Genomic DNA, 22246 nt, shown 5'->3' with positions numbered 1-22246 from the left:
GAGAACGTCAACGTGCATCTCGTGTTGTGAACAACGAACTCTACTCGACTCAACTTGTGATTAGTGAACCTCTGATTGACGTTTTAATCAAAAAGTTGGGTTGCTTTACGTTAGACAAAGACTTTTGATACAATTACATTTCAGAAACATCTTAATTTTTCATAAATATCTATTGATAATCATCCTAAACATATTCTATGAATCCGAACATTCTATTGTTGGCATGACTTTTCCCGATATTTTTCTAGTAAGACTTATATCTGGAAAGACATCCGTTATTAAGGGAGGAGTAGCTTAAAGGTTAGCATCAGTTTAAGTCCAAGGGATTTTTAGGGAACAATCACATCCAAGTCGTAAATCACGAGAAGAACGAATCCTCCCATGTTAGCAATAAAGTCTACAATGTTTTTTTATAAGTAATACTGGGTGGTCTATTATACTATTAACATCTCGTCTATTATACAAGCACCCCTTTTTAATAAATAGCATTTTGAAAAGTTTCTGTCCACACATGCATATATATATATATATATATATAGAGAGAGAGAGATAGAGAGGGAGAGAGAGAAAGAGAGAGAGAGAGGAGGGAGGGAGAGAGCGAGAGAGTAAAATGATTCATAATTTGGAATTAAAAATCAGTTTTAAAAGGAAAACAAACAAAATCAATAGATTGTACGATCGTTTCGGAAACGATGTTTTTTATTGAAATAGACAATATGTCTTGAACAATGACGGCCTTCTGATACAAAACCTCATCTAACAAGACTGTCTGACACATACAGCACCCTAGGTATTCTTGTGTAAGAACATTGCAAGATACATTAAGTACGTATGTGTAAAATTTAATTAAAATCGGCTCAGCTGCCTAGGAGTCTATACAGAAGAAGTCACATACATAATCCAACACAAAGTAGTTTTTCGGGTTGTCTGAGTTCTTTCCCTGTGGACTCCACAAAAGCTGAGCCAAATTTCTTGAAATTTTACCTAAATATGTTTACATTACAGTGAACTACTTCTCGATTTTCTGTTTTCGTTCAGTTTAGGTTTCCTATATTTAAAAAATTTTTTAGGGGTTAATAGGAGCACTTTGTTTACAATTCTCCCTCGACCCATTATAAGGGTATGTTGACGCTTGACTAGACATAGTTTGCAGATTATTGCCAATACTACATGCTGGTTATTGCGGCTTCTATTTTTCTGTTTGGTAATTCTCTCGCTATATTTAGTCCCTATAATCCTTCAAAAGAAACTGAGATCAAAATCATATAATTCCTAAGCTTATTTTCACAGCCGTTTACATAAAAAAACAGATAATAAGTGAGTATGGCATCTCTAATACCAACGGATTTAGATATTTCTAGGCTTCGCTGAATTATATATATTAATCTAAAGAATAATTAATGATATTTTTGCACTAGTTTCAATTGAAGTGACGTGTATAAACTGTTATGCTACTATTATCGTTGCCATCGAGAAGTGTTGTTTTTGATTTTCAATAAACAGAATGGATGTAATTTTTTAAAAAGTATTTTTTAATCAAAAACAAAAACTCTTAAAGAAAATCCAAGAAATAAAATCAGTGCATTAAGGTCAGTCTCAGAAACTTGATAAGACATGGAGCTTTTCCCAAGGAAAGAGGTACTGATTTAAATTAGCGTGAGATTATGATGAAAGGAGATAACGTTGGTTTTTGATGCATTAAATTTCCTCAAACGCCCGCCCCACCCATGGCACAACATTCTCCAAGTTATTAGAAAGAGAATCAGAAAGATCTTGGTTATTACTGACCTTTGAAGTGTTGCCATAGATTGTGGTGTCGTCTGAATACCAATCATCTTAGAATGTGATTTGGGAGATAATTTATGAAGATTAGGAACAGAGTTGAGCCCAGAAAAGAAACTTGAGGGATGCCAGCGGTAATACAATGAGTTTTTGAATTCTGCCGACAAACCCCTTTTATTTGCATATCCCATGGAAAATATTTAATAACTCCATAGTACGCGAGCTTGAAAAGTTGAACTTTATGCCATACTCTATCAAAGCCTTTGATATGTCAAGAGATATTGCTCTAGAAACAAAACCCCCGTCGATAGATTCAGTAATCGTGTGTGATCAACAATTAGTACATCAGCTGTATATCCAGCAGAACTGAAACCGCATTACATGTCACTGGGCGGTTTACATTTACTGAGGTGGTTTATCACTTCTTTTTTACCACAGATTCTAGAAACTTACTCATGACGCAATGTTTACCCTGAGAGGGAGATGACCGATATCCAGATTTTTTAAATACTGGGCAGTTTTTCACATTGTTGGGAAGTATTTCCCTTTTAGGCAACGTTTATACAGCTTTGTAAATATGGAAGCTAGTTCCGATTAAATATTTTTGAACACTATGACTGGAATACCGTTGGAGCCAATTGCTTTACTGGAATCAATATTTGCATATGCTTGGCAACATCCAATACATGTTTTTGTATGCCGCATAGTATGTTATCAGTCACAGGAGAAAATATGTGGGTGGCGTAGGCGGCCTGATCGCAAAGGGTACAATTCACTACAACGTTCTTAGCAAAGGGTTTTACTTTGTCATATGCTAACGAAATTACATCAGGTCTATTGATGATAGTTAGGATGTGGGACACACTTCTGTTAAGGACCCTGCGTGTTCTTCACAAAAACTGGTGAAGAATAAATCCGATGTTCTTAAACTTAACGGCCCCATACAATCAAATGTTAAAAACAAAACTTGGCAAGAAATTTCTAGATTTTATTGAAAAACTCTTTCCCGCAACCAACCCCTTACACAACATTTTCAATAAAAATATCTCAAAGTTATCCTACAGTTGTTGCGAAAATTTAGAGATAATAATTAAAGCACATAATAACAAAATATTAAATAAAACAATGTAAACAACAACCAAATAAACAATAAAAAGTAGAAACCATGACAAAAATAAAACTAACACTAGCAGAAATAATAATAATAATAATAATAATAATAATAATAATAATAATAAACCAACCCCGAACAAGAACAACCATACTATAAATAAAAATACTAATAACGAACAAGATAAATGCAACTGTAAACACCGCACACTTTGCCCACTTCAAAATAAATGTCTAACCAAAAGCGTAGTTTACCAGACCACAATATTTGCGAAAGAAAACCCGAATAACAAGAAATATTACGTAGGTATGACTTCTTAGATTTTAAAACTCGATACTATGACCACAAAAGTACATTCAACAATAAAAAAAACACAGTATGAAAACAACACTAGCGAATAAATACTGGGAACTCAAAGAAAGCGGACATTCGCCGGTAGTTATGCCTTCATCAAAAATTTGCTATCCTGTAGTTTAAAGAACCCCAACCTCTATTAAACTGTAGAAGAGAAATGGCAAACAACTGTGTTCACATGATAAAATTTACTCTAGGATAGCGATGCAAAATAGTTTAAAAACTTACAAAAACAATAGAAAATAAACACATAAATAAATTAAATAGACATGAATATACATAAACGATCACACATATATGTATGAATATATATGTATATATATATGTGCATATATGTATGTACATATATATATATATATATATTTATATATAAACTAACATAAAAAACACTAACCTAGTTTTAAAACAGATCAAGAAACTAAATCGAGCACATACAAAGGAACAGATCAACCGGAGGTCAAATGGGCCTTTGTCCGATGAATGCATGCTCATTGGCTGATAGGAAGGGCGCGGTGGATACTAGAAAGCTGATTGGCTAACAAAAATCCCAATAGAAGATGAGCATATAAAAATGACAAACAACCACAAAATTCACACATAAACCTGCAGAGTCCTAGAGTGGATGAAACGCGGAATATTCAGTGTAGCTTAACCGACATATATATTTTATAAATTACTAACTAGCTCTACCTACGTAGTGAGCACTTTTGAAGTAAATACTTAAAGTTTACGCATAAATCTATACTTTTGTATATTAATTTTATCTGAGTAAATGAAGTAGTTATATATATATATATATATGTGTGTGTGTGTGTATGTATGTGTGTGTGTGTGAGTGCACATATAGTTACTTATGTATATGCAGCTAAAGTGGCTGGTATTTTGGAAAACAATTCACAGATAGAATTCTTCATTGTATTTTCCCCGTGTCCTCCTCCTCACAACATTCTCTTTCAACACGCCTCAGCCACTCTCCCCTCTGACAACAGGCTTTTTATTAAAAAACAAAACAAAACATGGCTCCATTCCATTGGCATATGTGTGCGGTTTGATCTCGTGCGATTCAACGGAACCACACTTTAATCTCTTTCTCTCTTTCTCAGGACCACTTTAAAGTTACTAATATAGCCACACAAAGCACACACAGGTAGGCGTGTGCTTCTTTTACTATTACATTGAACTCCACACTCAATGGAGGCTGCTTCCTTCTTCATGGCTTCATAAAATCTCTGTGGCTTATGAGTGAGCCTGTCAGCAAAGTTGCAATTTGACGTTTCCAGTACCGAATCCACAGACAGGCTGTTCTCTGTTACCAGCTTTCTTACGGTGTCCAACCTCTGTCTGATCAGTATATCGGTGGCTGCCTTAGTGCGCGCACTGGTCTTGTCAGTGTGTGCAATATCCACTGGTACGGCCAGTGCGTACACGCATAGCGGTACTCGTATAGTTCGATATCCAATGGTACACGCATAGCGTAATTTCCTGTCCTTCTACTTTATTGCAAGATTAATGCTTTTTATCACCGCATCGAACTTTGCCAGGTTTATATGAGCAGCGTCATTCGCCTGTCCCAATCAGCAGGCGTTCTCAATCGAAGCCACATTATTTTCTAACGGCACACTAATTGCCAAAGGGCTCGCATTCACCCACACGTTCAGTTCGTTTCCCTGCAAGCATCAGTGCCCTTTGACGAGGTCATCCTGCTTTTCCATTGCTATGGTCTCTTTAACCATGCAAACCAACAAGTCGTCTGCTGTTTCATCATCCCAGCCATTGGTGACTGCGCTTGCTTATGGTGCCTGTTGCTGTATGAATCCATCAACAGGCTGGTAGGTGCCACACAGGTTTTCTACACAGAAAAAATAAAGCTCGCCTGCAGAAGACATTGAGCACTTCAAGAACTGCAGTCCCGCGCCTCCACTTCAAGGTCCGACGCAAGACACGGGCACCGCTCTCCAAACGTTTGGACCTTACGCGTGACGATGGCACACGCCCCTCCTCCACGTATATGTCATCATTTCTTATTTCTGCCTGTGACAACACAGCCTTGACGATATCTTCATTATTTAATGGTGTAACGCTCAGCTCGAATATTAGTCGTAGTAGTACCTCCTGCCAGCAAACACCACCGTCTGAATAGCCACATTGTCTCGCTGATCCGGACCTGCAGGTACGCTTTCCTTACATCCAGCAGGGACACGGTGGGACCCTGCTAGCACCACTCTCGTAGCTTGTTGGCACAAATGTAAGTATCTGCCGTGAACGCATCATCACTGGCTTTGCTTTGTTGTGCTGAAAAACCGTGAGATCAGGAGGTTCAAGTCTCATAGGGGTAGAAAATTAACCAGCTATCCTTGATCCATTCACAGAGTTCTTCTATATATGCAGGTTTCATTTGGTCTGGCACATGGTACTTGGCTATTCCATTCCGCAGTGTGGCTGGTTCTTGGTTTTCCAACCACTTATATGAGGTGGTCCACGCCTTCTGCTACTGGACAAATTCGACACAAAAGTCTGGATGGTCGATCCCTAATGGAGGAGTGCTGCATGGTCGTAAACGCCTCGTCTAATTTTTGCTTGAGGAACAGATCGACGCTGCCACCTTGTCCCCGACTCCGTTACCCGCACAATTCCGGACTATATGTATAATTACACCGGTAGCAGCGAACAACGTTCAGTCGCCGCTGGCAGTTCCTCACAATGTGGCCCTTGCCATTGCACATAAAACACACGACTTCACCACGCGGGCCGGCCCCCTGAGGCGGCTTATCATGATTCGGTGTGGGCTGTGCAGCAGCAGCTACCGGTTCTCTAATCTGATAGATATTCACCAGAACTGTCCTGAACCGGTCTACCAGTTTATTAAGGGGCAATGAACTTTGCTTGAGCTAGCTCACGGGAGTTGCTTTGCTTTGGTTGGAAGGCTTGCGAGAAATTTGCATGCCAAGGCCCGATCATGCAGCCCACCGAACAATACCGTCAACTTCGTCAGCTCAGCCAGATACTCGTCGACAATTACGCCTGGACGTAAGGTTCTTGCGTCAAATTGCTCCCAAGCAGTGGCGGAGTCGATAGCAAACGCCTTTTATAGTGCTGCTTGTATCCTCTCATAATCCTGTTTTTCCTCTGGACTAAGCGGTTGTTATACTGCGAAAGCGCTCTCGAACAGAAGTAGAGGAATAACGTTGTCTTCACACCAGACCCCAGGTAAGTCATTTCAACCTTTTCCACTTAATCAAGTACCGGGGTCGGGCCATCAAATCTTGTATTAATTTTAACTTGCCCCACATTATGCCGAAATGCCTTGCAATTAAATTGGATGATATTTTAACAAAGAATTTCAGAGATAGAATTCGTCTCTGTATTATCTACTCCTCCTCACAGTTTTTTCTCTCAACTTCCTGCACGCGTCTTTCCCACTCACCTCTGCCAACAGGCTTTTTATAAAAAGAAACTGACTGATTTTTATCTGCATATGTGTACCGTGGGCGGTGTGATCTTGCGCGACTCCAGAAGACCACACTTTATAGAGCCACGGCCGCCATTTTTGATCTCTCTCTATCTCTCTCTCCCCTCTCTCTCTCTCTCTCTCTCTCTCTCTCTCTCTCTCGGAGTAAGGTTAGTCGTACAACCACACAAAGTACACTCATGTGGACGCTTGCTTCTTTGCCTATAACCTTCACCCCGACAGGCTATCTATCAATCTATCTATCTATCTATCCATCTCTCTCTCTATCTCTATCTCTATCTCTCTCTCTCTCTCTCTCTATATATATATATATATATACATATGTGTGTTGTAATTTAAAATTGTAAACTGATAAAATAATTAAAGAAAAAAATTGTAAATTCTATACCATTTTTAAATCAAACATTTCAACTATTGTAAATTTATTTTTAGCCACGTTCTGTACACGTTAAAACGTATTTGTATACACACAGAACGCTTTACTATTTCAATAACTTAAATGTAATTTGAACTTAGAAATATAAATACGTTCACATTTTAAATGAAACAGTAATCAAAATCTTCGTGCAGACGACTTTTGAAAATCAGCTGAAAGTACTTGCGAAACAACTGCGGAACTTTGCTACACAAATCGAGTGAGGCATGATAATGACTATTCGAAAAATGGAAACATTACAAAAAAAAAAACGATCCTTAAGCAAAAACACTCCCTGCTATTTATAATATCTGTCTGAATGAAAACAACTTTTTAATAGAATGATCTACTCTTGTATATAGTTCGTCAGTAAACATCCAACTTGATTGAGTATTAATTAATACATCTGAGATCTCTGTCTTTACAAGCACTCGACCGCTTATACACTTTCATGAAGTTATTTTTGACAAAAAAGACGTGCAAATTAATATTGGCCAGTAAGGGGATTAGTACCAAGCTTCAGCCTTTTCAGTTATTAAGCATTACTAATTAGTTACTAATACTTCAAGGATGAATATATGAACGAATAAAATGAAGAAGGTTCAATGAATATGAATATTAATTTTAATTCAAAATATTAATAAAATAATTTTAAAGCCAATTCAAAATCAACAGTAATCTTTCTGAAATTTACACCAAATGCGAATAAAGCAGCCGACTTTCTTGGTATTAGCGGTCTAATCTTGATTGCGTATATTAACCTATTTAGACGTGTATGTCTTTTCCCGTTTTACTCGTTAAATCCCTAATGATTAATAATCGGAAGAAGATGAAAAATGTAAAAGACAAAATACCACTACTAAGATACCAAAAGCTCGTCCTCCTCCTCTTCCGACTACTACTACTACTACTACTACTACTACTACTACTACTACTACTAATAATAATAATAATGAACTCGTTCAAGTAAGGAGATTGGAGTTCATAATAATTCCAAGAAAGAAAAAAATCGACCAAATTTTAGATTTTGCTATCATAACAGACCACAGGGCGATATCAAAGAGACAGAGAAACGAAATACGCGGCAATTGCCCGTGAATTGAAAGAATTATCGAAACTGAAGAAAATTAACATATCCCAATAGTTTTACGTGCATTAGGAACAATCCTAAAAAGGATGGCTAAAATACTTGGAGAAATTGGAATCATGTGGAAGACATAGGGCGATAACGTGAAAAGGGCTGAAATTTGAAGTGAAAATACTTGAATGTTGTAACTGATTCCAAGAAAACTAAAACCATAAAATTTTAAGTGAACTACGACCTCGCTTAACTAATGTCATATCGGCATTTAGAGGCGCCACACGAAAGAGTCATCAAGGGTTGATAATGATGAACAGAAAAAGTAGGAGAAAGTGCTAAGCAGATCTCAACTGGGTGAATGCAAAGAGGACGGGACATTGTTGCCAACTAAATTCTCGTGAATAATAATGTTTGCTCTCTGTGATAAGTCCATGGGAAGCGAATGGTTCAATGACCGGAATTATTTTGCATATTTTATCAAACGAGATAAAGAGTACTGGACACCTGTGGAGACTTGATTACACATAGACTCAAGGGATTATAACTAAGAGAAAACTTTGATAGCGGTTTGTGTTAAAATCTATAGAAGATGTGCAAATACACAGAGTTTGGTAGAGCACCGAAAATATATATGGAAGAAAAAGAGAGCCAATATAACGCTTATAAGAGTAGGAGCATTAAGAACGATTCCGGAAAACTTTGGAAAAAGGATGGGAGAACTTAAATTCAAAAGAATGACTGAAAAGATACAATGGCAAACAGTAATGAAAACGGCAGAAATGCCCTCCCCAAAATGTAACTGACTGAACCGATACGGCACTTAATAAATGAAGAGGGCCCAGGAGAATGGAAAATCAAGGGAGAAAGCGCTAAAAAGACTTCCACTGGATGAGTGGGAAACGGACTTAGGAAGGCTTATTGCCATTCACATTCCAATGAAGACACGTGGTTTCTACTAAGGGGAATAAATGGAAAACAGCTATAGCGATCACGCAAAAAATTAATCTACAAATGTTATGGAAAGACGTGGTGAATACTATTTAGTGCTTACTCTCCTCTATCTTTTTACTCCTCTTGACCTTGTTCGACTATTTGGTCTGATTTCAGTTGATAGTGACACAATTATATAGGAATGGAGTAATTAAAGCTGTGCAGTTTCAGTTTCCTTGAATCCATGCGATGTTTCTTTGTGATTTACTAACAATATTTATTTATATATATATATATATATATATATATATATATATATATATATATATATATATATATATATATATATATATATATAAGGCTAGCGACAGTAGCTAATGTGTATTAGTCTCTGCATTTAAGGTTTCTGCATTCTTTCAATCGTTTTTGTTATTGCTATCTCTTTATCTTTGCAAACATTTATCTGATAGCAATCCCTCGCATGATTCTTTTTGGGATTGTTTCTATTGCTACTAATATTGTTGGTGTATATCCATATCCCTTTTCAGCTTTCTAGCTAGTCCCCTTGATATTCACTCTGTGGTTTTCTGTGTTGGCGAAAAGTAAGTACTGGTAGAATTTTTCCTTCTTGTTAACTATTATGCTATTATGACATCTGGTTTTCTTGTTTACATAGTTTTATCTATGTACGTCCATGTCATATAGAATTTTATGATTGTTCTATTCGCATTATCTTCTGCAGTTGATATAAGGGATTCAGTTACTCTGATTATGTTTCCTTAGCAAGGACCAAGTGTTTCTGTTAGTCTAAGATGTTGTCATCCCTATGATTCGCCCGTGAAACGATTTCTCTTCCCTTTTGTCTTTTTACTGCTTACATCTTGCCTCTATGTTTTCTCTCACTTTTTCATAGTCACCTGCTTCAGTGATAATTTATATTTTGTCTGTTTATCACTATTTTTCGTGCCATTCACACAATTTTCTATACAATCTAGTTCTCTTCGTTTGTCTTTCTTTTTTTACAGAGAGTATGTTAGCATCATCCAATGAGTGTAGAGCATTGTGCATGATCATCAAATTCCTGGTCTTTTTTACCATATAAACAGTCTGAAGTGTCTTATTCATTACACTACCCATTTTTTCATACGTTTTCTTATTTTTTTCCATATAGTTTAGTTTATAAGAGTTTCTTGGAAGGCAGGCATCGAATCACCCATCAAAGCAGAGATGAGGGAACAAGATTCATATAACGCCAACAAATATCATGAAGTTCTGGAAGCAGATATTATCAAAGCGACAAAAATGAGAGAGAGAATTAAAAAGAAATACCCCATTTTTATGAAGGATTTCTTTTTAATTATCTCTTTCATTTTTGTCGCTTTGATAATGTTTTCTTCCAGAACTTCCAGATATTTGTAGACGTTATAGCTATTTTGTTCCCTCATCTCTACTTAAGTGAGTAGTTCGATGCCTTCTGTATTTATTAGTTTCTCCTTGTTTAACTAGTAGTACGCATGTCGCCATACCGAATTCCATTTAAATATCCTGGCTGAAGATTCGGATTATGTATATTAACATCTCTTATGTATTTTTGTTTTTTGCAAAAAAATTCAGATCGTCCATTAGGTGATTCATTCTTTCATCTGTATTAGTAAACTTGTATCCGGACCGGCATATTTTAAAAAATACTTCTAAGGTGCATCATTGCTTTTATAAATAGTTGTGGAGATAACGAATCCTCTTTGAGTTTTCATTTCAATCTGTTCAAATCTTCATATTCGCGTTCAATTTTTAATGAAATTGTTAATTTAGAATATCTTCGCTCAAATGTTCCTCTGTTTTTTTTAATTCTTTTTTATTCCTTGAGAAGTAATGTACGATAATTAAAAGAGGTGTAGATTTATTCTTCAAGTTGTGCTGTTAATATTTACCACATGGTAGCTAAGCATGTAGTTGATGGAGGCGGTTCTCATTTCTGTGTCTTTTGTACCAGTATGGTTTTATCATTGGTCATGCATTTTGGCACTTATGCATTGTGAATACATCGTTTAAGTTCAAAATTAGCCTTCGAGGTTGTATCGTACATTTTGTAACCAGTATGCGTGTATAATCTCGGAATCTAGTCCTTCTCAGTTTGCCATTTTTTGTAGTGTTGTCTTGAGTGTTTTTTGCTGATTTTATGAGGTGTCTTTTCTTCGATTTGCATTATTATTATTATTATTATTAGTATTAGTATTATTATTATTATTGCTGTTGTTGTTTCTGTTATTATTATTATCATTATTATTATTATTATTATTATTAAGAACTCACTAAGAGTTTCACACTCAGAGTTTCACACTCAGAGTTTCACACGGAGGAATTCCTTTTGATAACAACTTGTCGTGTTCCTTTGAGTGTGAGCGACAACATATCTCTCTAGATTTCCAGTACTCTCTCTCTTCTTGTGATACTGTTTGCGAATTAAATTGTTTTAGCGTTACAACACTTATTGATTTCGTGTTAGTAGTGGCCATTCGTCTTCACTGAAATTTGAGAGGCAATAAGCCGATCTAAAATCTCATCCCTCCTGGCACTCATCCAGTTAAAGTTTGGCTAGTGCCTGTTTTCCTTAGTATTTCTGTTCTCCTTAATCCTTTGATTATTTGGTACGGTACTAGTCGCATTGACGATATTTTTTTCAGGGAAGGAGGAGAAATAGGTGAATGAGTAATTGCCACTTTTGGTGTACCAGTTCTCTTGGTTTCGTCTGTTTATTTTTATTCTGTTTCAACTTCTATATGTCCGATTATAATTTGTTGCTAATGTTTTCAGTATTGCCGTTCCTTGAATTACCCAACTCCTCTCGTTCTTTCCGATTTCTCTTTGAACTGTTCCTAGTATTCTTACAATTATTGGCATTATATTGATTTTCAAGTTCAGTATTCCTTTAAGGTCTCTGGTAATTTCCGCATATTTGTTTTGTTGTTTTGTGTCTTTGATCTTCACACTGTGGCCCGCTGTGACGATTATTATTATTATTATTATTATTATTATTATTATTATTATTATTATTATTATTATTATTATTATTATTATTATTTATTTATTTATTTATTTATTTATTTATTTGAATGCCTTGCAGAATTACATTGTCTTCCTTTCATTTCTGGTCGCTTCCAAAACGGTTCGGTTAACTCAACTCTCCTCTCTTCCGAGTCTCTTAGCTATGACTCCTAGGTGTGTTTCTGGACACTGACTGAGTTTGAACCCTTTTTACCTGAATATATTGAATCCATCTTTCTTTGTGACATCAAAACGTTCTTGTGGGTTTTACTATTAATTAGAGCTTTGCCTCATTTTCTACCTATTTTAATTCTTTTCGAACACGCAGCAAAGCTCATTTATTTAAACCTTTTAAGTGGTTGGCTTCTAATTATGCAATATACTTGTTATCTTAGTGATTCACTTAATTCTCGTAGCTTGAACCCTTAGGACCCGACAAAAAATAATCGGAAATATCATCCTTAACTAAATAACCCCTTTCTCTCGCAGTAATTCCTACTGCCCATATATACTGAATCCCTGTCTATGACGGTTACCTTATGCGATTTCCCTTCTCTTCCATCAGAGCGTAAAACTCCCTAAACATGTTTATCCCCACATTCATACATCTCTAAAAAAATATTAGGTATCTTGTTACATCCTTTTTCTTGTTACGTATTGATGGCATATTTTACTTTTCCCTTCTAATTAATCTGAGTGATTTTCCCTTTTACTGACCCTCATATCATGTACCTAGTTGTTTTACGTGTCTCTCAACACGTCTGCATTTTCGATTTATTGTGTCGAGAATTACAAATAATTCGAAGCCGTTATTTGAAGCCTGACCCAATTAAGCACACAGTATCACAGAGTTCATTGTTTTTTGTCGGTGAAGCATCCCATTATCGTGCTGAAAAGTAACTTTTCTTGCTGTAAAAATATGGACAAAACCTCTTAACTTTTGGCTAATCACTTTCCGAAAACCTCTCATAAATACCCGTTTACGTAAATGTTACTCTTGACCCCTCTTTATAATTCTAAATTATTTCTAGGGCAGCCATCCGTCTAAATCATCGTTTTAAACATTTTTATAACCTGTTTTGTTTTCTCGATTTAATATTTTATCTACTTAAATTCATTTAATATTTTTTTCTACATTAAATTGATGAGAACAAAAATACATTACATTATACAAACAAATTGTTTTTTAAACAATATTTTGTATATGTGCATTTTCCAATCAAGACACACAGACAGCTTTACATAAAAATCTACAGTAACAATCCGTTTGGACATTTACTCGGATAAAAAGATCGTAAAATTAACAACTTTACGTGCAACGCCGGGCATCGATACTATAATTTTATTAATTGCAGTGAAAAACGTTCTAGAAAAAATATTTATGAGTAAGATGAATTGAAAAGGAAAATTTAACAATGCTTAATTTATTAGTTTTCTTATACTATGCTACATCTAGCAACGTCAGGGAACGGGTCCTGCTACTGTATACACACACGCACACACACACACACACACATATATATATATACATATATATATATAGTAATTTATAAAATATATATGGTGATTAAGCTACATTGAATATTCTGCGTTTCATCTACTATAGGATTCGTCAGGCTTATGCGCGACTTCTGTGGTTGCTTCTTGTTTTTATATATGTTGAGGATTTCTCGTTAGCCAATCAGCTTTCTAGTATCCACCGCGCCCCTTCCTATCAGCCAATAGGCCTGCATTTTTTCGAACAAAGGATCTGTTTTAGAACTAGGTTAGTGGTTTAAGGTAGATCTTTTCCTTCCTTTTATATATATATATATATCTAACTATACCTAGGTGTACACACATACATGCACACACACATATCTATATACATATATGTGTGATCGTTTATGTATATTCATGTTTGTTTAATTTATTTATTTGTTTGTTTTCTATTGTTATTGTTAGTTTTAAAGCTATTTTGTATCGCTATCCTAGAGTAAGTTTTATTTTGTGAACACAGTTGTTTGCTATTTCTCGTCTGGAGTTTAATAGATTTTGAGGTTCTTTAAAGTACAGGATAGCAAATTTTTCATGGAGGCATAATTTACATGGGTCGTTTTTCTTTGAGTTCCCAGTATTTATTCGCTAGTGTTGTTTTTATACGGTGTTTTTTTTTATTTTTGAATGTACTTTTGTGGTCATAGTATCGGATTTTGAAAAATAAGGAAGTTAGTCCTATGTAATATTTCTTGTTATTCAGGTTTTTTTCGCAAATATTGTTGCTTGATAAACTACGCTTTTTGTTAGACATTTATTTTGGACTGGGCAAAGTGTGCGGTGTCTACAATTGCATTTATCTTGTTCGTTATTAGTATTTTTATTTATGGTATGGTTGTTCTTGTCCGGGGTTGCTTTGTTATTATTATTATTATTATTATTATTATTATTATTATTATTATTATTATTATTATTTCTGCTAGTGTTGGTTTTATTTCTGTCATGGTGTCTACTTTTTATTTTGTTGTTGTTTACATTGTTTTCATTTAGTATTTTGTTATTATGTGCTTTAATTATCATCTCTAAATTTTCGCAACAACTGTAAGATACCTGCAAGGTATTTTTATTGAGGATTTTGTGTAAGGGGTTGGTTGCGGGAAAGTGTTTTTCAATAAGAGCTAGAAATTTCTTGCCAAGTTTTGTTTTTAACATTTGATTGTATGGGGTCGTATACCAAATTATAGTTCTTTTTCTTCTATTTTTAATTTTATTATAGTTGTTGGTGTTTTGTTGCTTAAATATTTGATATCGATATTTTTGTATCCACTATTTTTTAGGGCTGTTTCGTAGATATTGGTTGACCAGTTAAATGCATTTTCATCGCTTGAGTTATTACTGAGTCTACTTACGATCGAGTAAGGAATGTGTTTTATAATTGATGGTGGGTGGTTGGACTTAGGGTTTACGTAAATTGGAGTAACGTTATCTTTTAAGTATGATTCATATGTGTTTTATCTAAGTTTAACGTGACGTCAAGGAAGTTTGTTATTTTTATGTTAGCTGATACGTCCGCTTTTAGGCCTAATTTTTTCATTTCATATATATATATATGTGCATGTATGTGTGTACACATATGTATATTTATATAAATATATAAAAAAAGAAGGAGAAGATCTACCTTAAACCACTGATCTAGTTCTAAAAAAGATCCTTTGTTCGATAAAACGCATGCCCATTGGCTGATAGGAAGCGGCGCGGTGGATACTAGAAAGCTGATTGGCTGACTAGAAATACTCAACATATATAAAAACAAGAAGCAACCACAGAATTCGCGCATAAGCCTGACGAACCCTATAGTGGATGAAACGCAGAATATTCAGTGTAGCTTAATCGCCATACATATTTTATAAATTACTAACTAGCTCTACCTACGTATTGAGCACTTTTGAAGTAAATACTTAATGTTTACGCATAAATCTATACTTTCGTATATTAAATTTATGTGAGTAAATGAAGTAGTTATATATATATATATATATATATAATTTATGCTTAAGAGATATATACTTTAGAAGTGTATCTGGGTCTTTTCGAAAGTTTATTTTTAATCGTTTATGTTTAAACTATAACAAAAAGAAAAAAAATCCTAAAGCCCGAGCAAATACTTATGACACTATATTATATTCGGTGTTCTTCAAAAGTGTTATAAAATTATGTACCCATAAAAATTATATCTATATATAGTAATTTATAAAATATATATGACGATTAAGCTACACTGAATATTCGCCGTTTCATCCACACTAGGATTCGTCAGACTTATGCGCGAAGCGGACATTCGCCGGTAGTCGAATGGAAAATAATAAGACAAGCTACCACGTGTAGGCATTCAGACAACCCATGTAAATTATGCCTTAATGAAAAATTTGTATCCTGTACTTTAAAGAACCCCAAAATCTATTAAACTTTAGAAGAGAAATAGCAAATAACTGTGTTCACGTAATAAAATTGACTCTAGAATAGCGATACAAAATAGTTTAAAAACTAACAAAAACAATAGAAAATAAACAAATAATTAAATTAAATAAACATGAATATACATAAACGATCACACACATATATGGATGTATATATATGTATATATATGTACATATATGTATGTACACATATGTATATTTGTGTATATAAAAAAAGAAAACGTCTGCCTTGAACCACTAAACTAGTTCTAAAACATATCCTTTGTTCGATAAAATGCATGCCCTTTAGCTGATAGGAAGGGGCGCGATAGATACTAGAAGACTGCTTGGCTAACTAAAATCCTCAACAGAAGAGGACCATATAAAAACGATAACCAACCACATAATTCGCGCATAAGCCTGACGAATCCTAGAGTGGATGAAACACCGAATATTCAGTGTAACTTAATCGCCATATATATTTTATAAATTACTAACTAGATCTACCTACGTATTGAGCACTTTTGAAGTAAATACTTAAAGTTTATGCATAAATTTCATTTACAAGGAATACCTTATTTTATGGAGTTTCAAAAATATCAATACGAGGGAATATATATATATATATAATTATAATGTGTATATATATATATATATATTACGTATATTACTTTTATGTGAGTATATATTACGTATATTACTTTTATGTGAGTAAATGAAGTAGTTATATATATATATATATATATATATATATATACACATTATAATTATATATATATATATATTCCCTCGTATTGATATTTTTGAAACTCCATAAAATAAGGTATTCCTTGTAAATGAAAATGAATGTAAGTTTTCACAAAAACATATAAACCTGTAAGGAATGTTTACAAAAAATGTTATTAATCGACAATGAGTATGAACAAATGAGAAATACCTTATTCCATGGAGTTTCGAAAAATACAATTGTTCTCATCAAAGAGAAGAGCTTTGCAAAAAATATAACAAACTTTGCAAGAAATGCATTAAAAGAAACTAACAACATGAAATTAATCATACTTTATTATTTAATAGTTAGTTACACGTTGCAGGGATTCAAGGATATTTATCTTTATATATATATATATATATATATATATATATATGCGCATAGATTATCATATAAGGAGTAGATCACTCTGACTGACGTAAATAACATTAACAATAAAGTGTTTAAATTTCAAAGTTATTTCACGCGATTTACGGTAGCGGATTGGATACGAGACTTGCTAATCAAGCCAGAGAATTCTTGTCGCTGGGTTCGAATCTATCAACTGATGCTAATCGTGACACCCTGCAATGATGATTCCCGAAAGGATGAAACAATGGCGTCTGTAGGTATTTAATTATTATAGTAAATAATTATATATATATATATATATATATATACATTATATATATATGTATATATATGTATATATATATATACATATTGTCGAATGATAACTTGTTTTAAATTTTAATTTAAAACAAGTTATAACTGAATTTCTTTTATATATAGTGATAGAGAGTAAGAAAGCGAAAGAGATAAAGAAAAAGTTATATGTCTATGAAGGTTTCGTCTTTATAAGAACACTTCTGGATTGCATAAATTGAAGAAAATAAAATAGCAGTACAATATTTGAAAGTATATTTACTGTGAAAAGTAAGACTTTGTTCTATTTTAGAATGAAAAAAGAAGTCGTTGAATATCTTAAATTATATTTGTTGTGGAAAAGGATGATACGTTCTATTTCAGAAAAACAAAAAAAGAAAAATCACTGGAAATTCCTCGTTAACAGAATATCTTTTATTATTTGTTAATAAAAAAGATATTCCCTTAACGACGGCCATAACTTTTTTCCCGTGTATAAACACTTTTTTCCCTTTGTGTAAATTCAGTTTTTTATGATTTAAAAACTTATGGTTTCTATTCTCTTTGAAATAAATATGGTTGTTATAATTCATATATATACATATATATATATTTATATATTTATATATTATACATGCATATATCTCTCTCTCTCTCTCTATATATATATATATATATATATATATATATATATATATATATATATGTGTGTGTGTGTGTGTGTGTGTGTGTGTGTGTGTGTGTGTGTGTGTGTGTTTTGCAGGAAGGCCCGACTGGGATTGTATTATGATGAACGAATATTTTACCCCCATATTGTTAACCCTAACCCTAACCCTCTCTCTCTCTCTCTCTCTCTCTCTATATATATATATATATATATATATATATATGTGTGTGTGTGTGTGTGTGTGTGTGTGTGTGTGTGTGTGTGTTTAGCAGGAAGGCCCGACTGGGATTGTATGATGATGAACGAATATTTAACCCCCATATTGTTAATGCCATTTAATTTAATTAAATCGCCCATTTTTTAATCCACTCCATTTGTTACATGCTTTAGTTGGATAGCCATCGCGGTGCATCGGGAGGAACCTTCTCATTTCTTTTTATACTGAATTAGTCCACACTACATTGCAGTCTGTTTTGCACTGTAGAGTACATGCGGTTAATTTTATAAAATTCATTGAATATAAAATGGCTTTAATTTAAGTCTAAAATTAAAAGAGTCAAGTATCCCACTTCAGTTGTGCTCGAAAAATAAACATTTATGTCGAACGCGCCTATGTCATATCAAACCACGTGTTATTCAGTTTATTTAAAAACTAGACATTCTGCTTGGGTGGTGAAGTTTGCTTGAATTTAAAGTGTAAATGAAAAAGTCAATATTATGGTTACATTGTGTTTTAAACAGAAATGTCAATGAATGTGTCCTTGTAATATAGAAGAACCTACTGTTCCGTGCTTTCAGATTTCATTGCGATTGGAAACATTGTTACGATATAACTCAAAGCAAAATGAATTTCACTTTTTTTAGCACAAACAAGGTGTTTTTTTTGTAATATTTCCCTCAATATCTTAGGAGTTGACTTTGAATTATACCAAGAAAACTAATATTTATCTCGAAATATATTTTTACATTGGATTTACTTTACTTCAAAACTTAACTGAATTGGCGAATTCCTCATAACATTTTTCTCACGTCCACAAACACTTTCTTCCCTTGGGGAAGTTTTGTCCTTATTCTTCAACGTCCAACTTCAGTCACCTACATTAATTAGAGTGAAAAGAAGGTTAGGAATTTCTGCCTAGAATGATATGCCGGTAGATTATAACATTACGGAAATATCATCGTTCACGTTCCACATGTCAACATCTATAGGTTTCCGGGTATGTTGAGACGGTTACGGGTTGTCTATTCTGAAAGCAGTTCTAACATTGGACGGTTTGGGGTGTCTATTCCAGGACTGGTTTAATTGGAAATGTTTCGATTTAATTAATGAGAACGGGAGAGTTTTTCGTGGAACATTTTTCGTTATTAAAAACAAAGAATCACATGGCATATTTATCAGGGTTTAAACTAGGTGAGCGACATTTGAAAATCGAAACAAACCCAATACATTTATTTTATAATAATTTATCAAAATGCAATTGGACAAACAGGTAGTGAAAAATTTGCGTAACAAAATTTGAAATTCAACAATTTCGTAATGAAAGTAACATCGGATTTTTATAAAATATTTGTTCTTTTTTTTTTTCTTACAAATAAATATTTGTAAAGGTGTTTTTTGGAATTAAAGCAACTTTGAAAGGTCAACAACAAATACCATCTCTTTTTATAACGGGGAAGTTGGTTGTTTATTTATTGATTGATTTTTTTTTGTTTTAACTGCAATCGTTCTCCACTTAATATTTTTGGTTATTTCTTTCAGACATCGGCCATAACTTTTTTCCCGTGTATAAACACTTTTTTCCCCTTTGTGGAAATTCAGTTTTTTTCTTAATCTTTCAATTCCTATTTCAGTCACCTAAATTACTATGTGTGACAGGAGTTTACTTTTCTTTTTTTTCCAACAAATAAATAATTGGAAACGTTATTTTTAATTAAAGCAACTTTGAAAGGTCAGCAACAAATTAATTTAAATGATTGTTTTTTACTTTTTTAACGGTGAAGTGGGTTGTTTTTTTATTTCCTTTTTTGTTTTACCGGCAATCGTTTTACAGTTCAAATTTTGGGTTATTTATTACATGCTTCTGCCATAGTCTAACCAGAATTAGCACAGAAGGTGCGTGAAATAAAATGGCGTCTCCAATTTCGGCAATAAATTGTGTAGAAGCACCGTTTTTTTTTTCGGTTATATTCGTTGGGGCACAATTTTAAAAAATGATAATACGGAGTAAAATTTAAGTTTCTCATCCATATTTACAACAACGGAACATATAATGGGGTTGATTTACTTTGATTTTTATTAGAAGCTGGGCACTTATTAAAATTATTTTATTTGTTGAATTTTTCGCATTTTGGTTAAATTTGTTAGTTTGCAATCGCTGATAGCCCACTTAAAAGATTGAATACAACACTAAAAAAATGATACTCATGCAGAATTGGACACCCCACCCTGATTCCATTTCATTCCACCGGATTCAACCAAGCGTTGTTTAAATGTTGAAACACTAAATCAAGATTTTATTTATTTTTTTGCATAATTAATTAATTAATTAATTAATGATAGGAGCATTTTCCTAGTTATTTTCTTAACATCTGCACAAAAAATACATTTGTACATTCTCTTGAGAAAAAACACTTTTCTCTACTTTCACCTTACTATTTACAGTGTTTCTATAAAGCATTCCTCTTTTCTCACATAAAAATTCCGTTTGCAAAAAGAAACGTTTACTATCCATTTTCTTTAAAAGAACAAGTGCAAGTTTTCCTGAAAAAAAACTTTCCCCTAAAAATTTCTGGTAAAAAAGGAATCTATTTTTGAGGGAAAAAATTGCAGAAAATATTAAAAGTAAATAAACAATACTAAATGCAATTTTTCTTGAGGAATATGTTCCATTTAAACGAACTGAGCCACAGCAACGCGTGGCCGAGTATACAAATTCGCTTCTATTTTTCCTTCTGAAGCCTAGCTACACCAGATTTGATAATTAACGCACATTTCATATGCCAATTATTTAAGACCAGATATCATACGCCTATGGGGTTTTTACCCGATTTCAAAAACAAAATCAATCTTTCATAAATATATACCAACTGCAGATTTGCCGATATTCGTCTCCTCGTGGTTCGTTTTGTAAACTTTAAATTGGTTCAAATACAACCATTTTACTGAATAGGATTGGTTTTATTGCCATTAATGATCCTAAGAATAGACAACCGTTTCCCAGCTAAGGTTTCTAAGACTTTGAAGTGCCCACTCCACTGATCAGAGGAAATCAGCTAAAAACGAATGGCCGTTTATAGATCAAAAGAATCTATTTCGGTCAGAAATATTCGAAGATGATTTTTTTTTCTATTTTATGCTTTAACCCTTCATGCGTTTGAAATAATTTCAATAAGAAATGGTTTCATACACGTCATGCATCTTTATATTAATTTCTGCATTTTATATTAAATTAAATTTATTTGCCGTTTATATTAGATTATAAAAATAATTATCGTTTTTTTATATGTTCGGAAATTCATATAACACATAAAATGAGTATAAAATATGTGACATCAGAAAATCGAAATCTTTAAAAAATGGCTGTGCATATGTATGTGTATTCTTCATGTTTCAAACTCTTTCTCTCTCTCTTTTATAGTATTCAATATCTTTTATTCTCTCTCCCTATCTCACGTTCTTTTTTTATTTCATCTTTCTCTTTATCTCTCTATCTTCCTCTCTTTCTGTCTATCTCTCTCTTATAAACGTATTATTAAGGAAGAAGAAGGGTGTGTGTTTATAATGATTTAAGAATTAAAGGCATTGGGAATAAAACAGGGCGCGGATGCGCATTTGGCAGCATCAACAAAGGTCAACGAAGCAAAGGACTTAGTAGTGGTCGAACTGACATCACAGCAAAAACAAAAAGAACGAAAAAGTAAAAAGAACAGATACAAGTGTTTTACGCATGTGCAAAGAGCGACAGGAAGGAAAGCGTCCTAAAAATGGTCGGATAAAGACAGACTACCAAGTTTTTGACACGGTAGCGTCTAGTTCGACACATTAAAGTAGAATAATAATTTTGAAC

This window comes from Euprymna scolopes, chromosome 8 (genome assembly GCF_053919585.1).
Source record: "Euprymna scolopes isolate OS-2025 chromosome 8, ASM5391958v1, whole genome shotgun sequence".
Taxonomy (NCBI): Eukaryota; Metazoa; Mollusca; class Cephalopoda; order Sepiida; family Sepiolidae; genus Euprymna; species Euprymna scolopes.
This window is presented reverse-complemented; position numbering follows the sequence as displayed.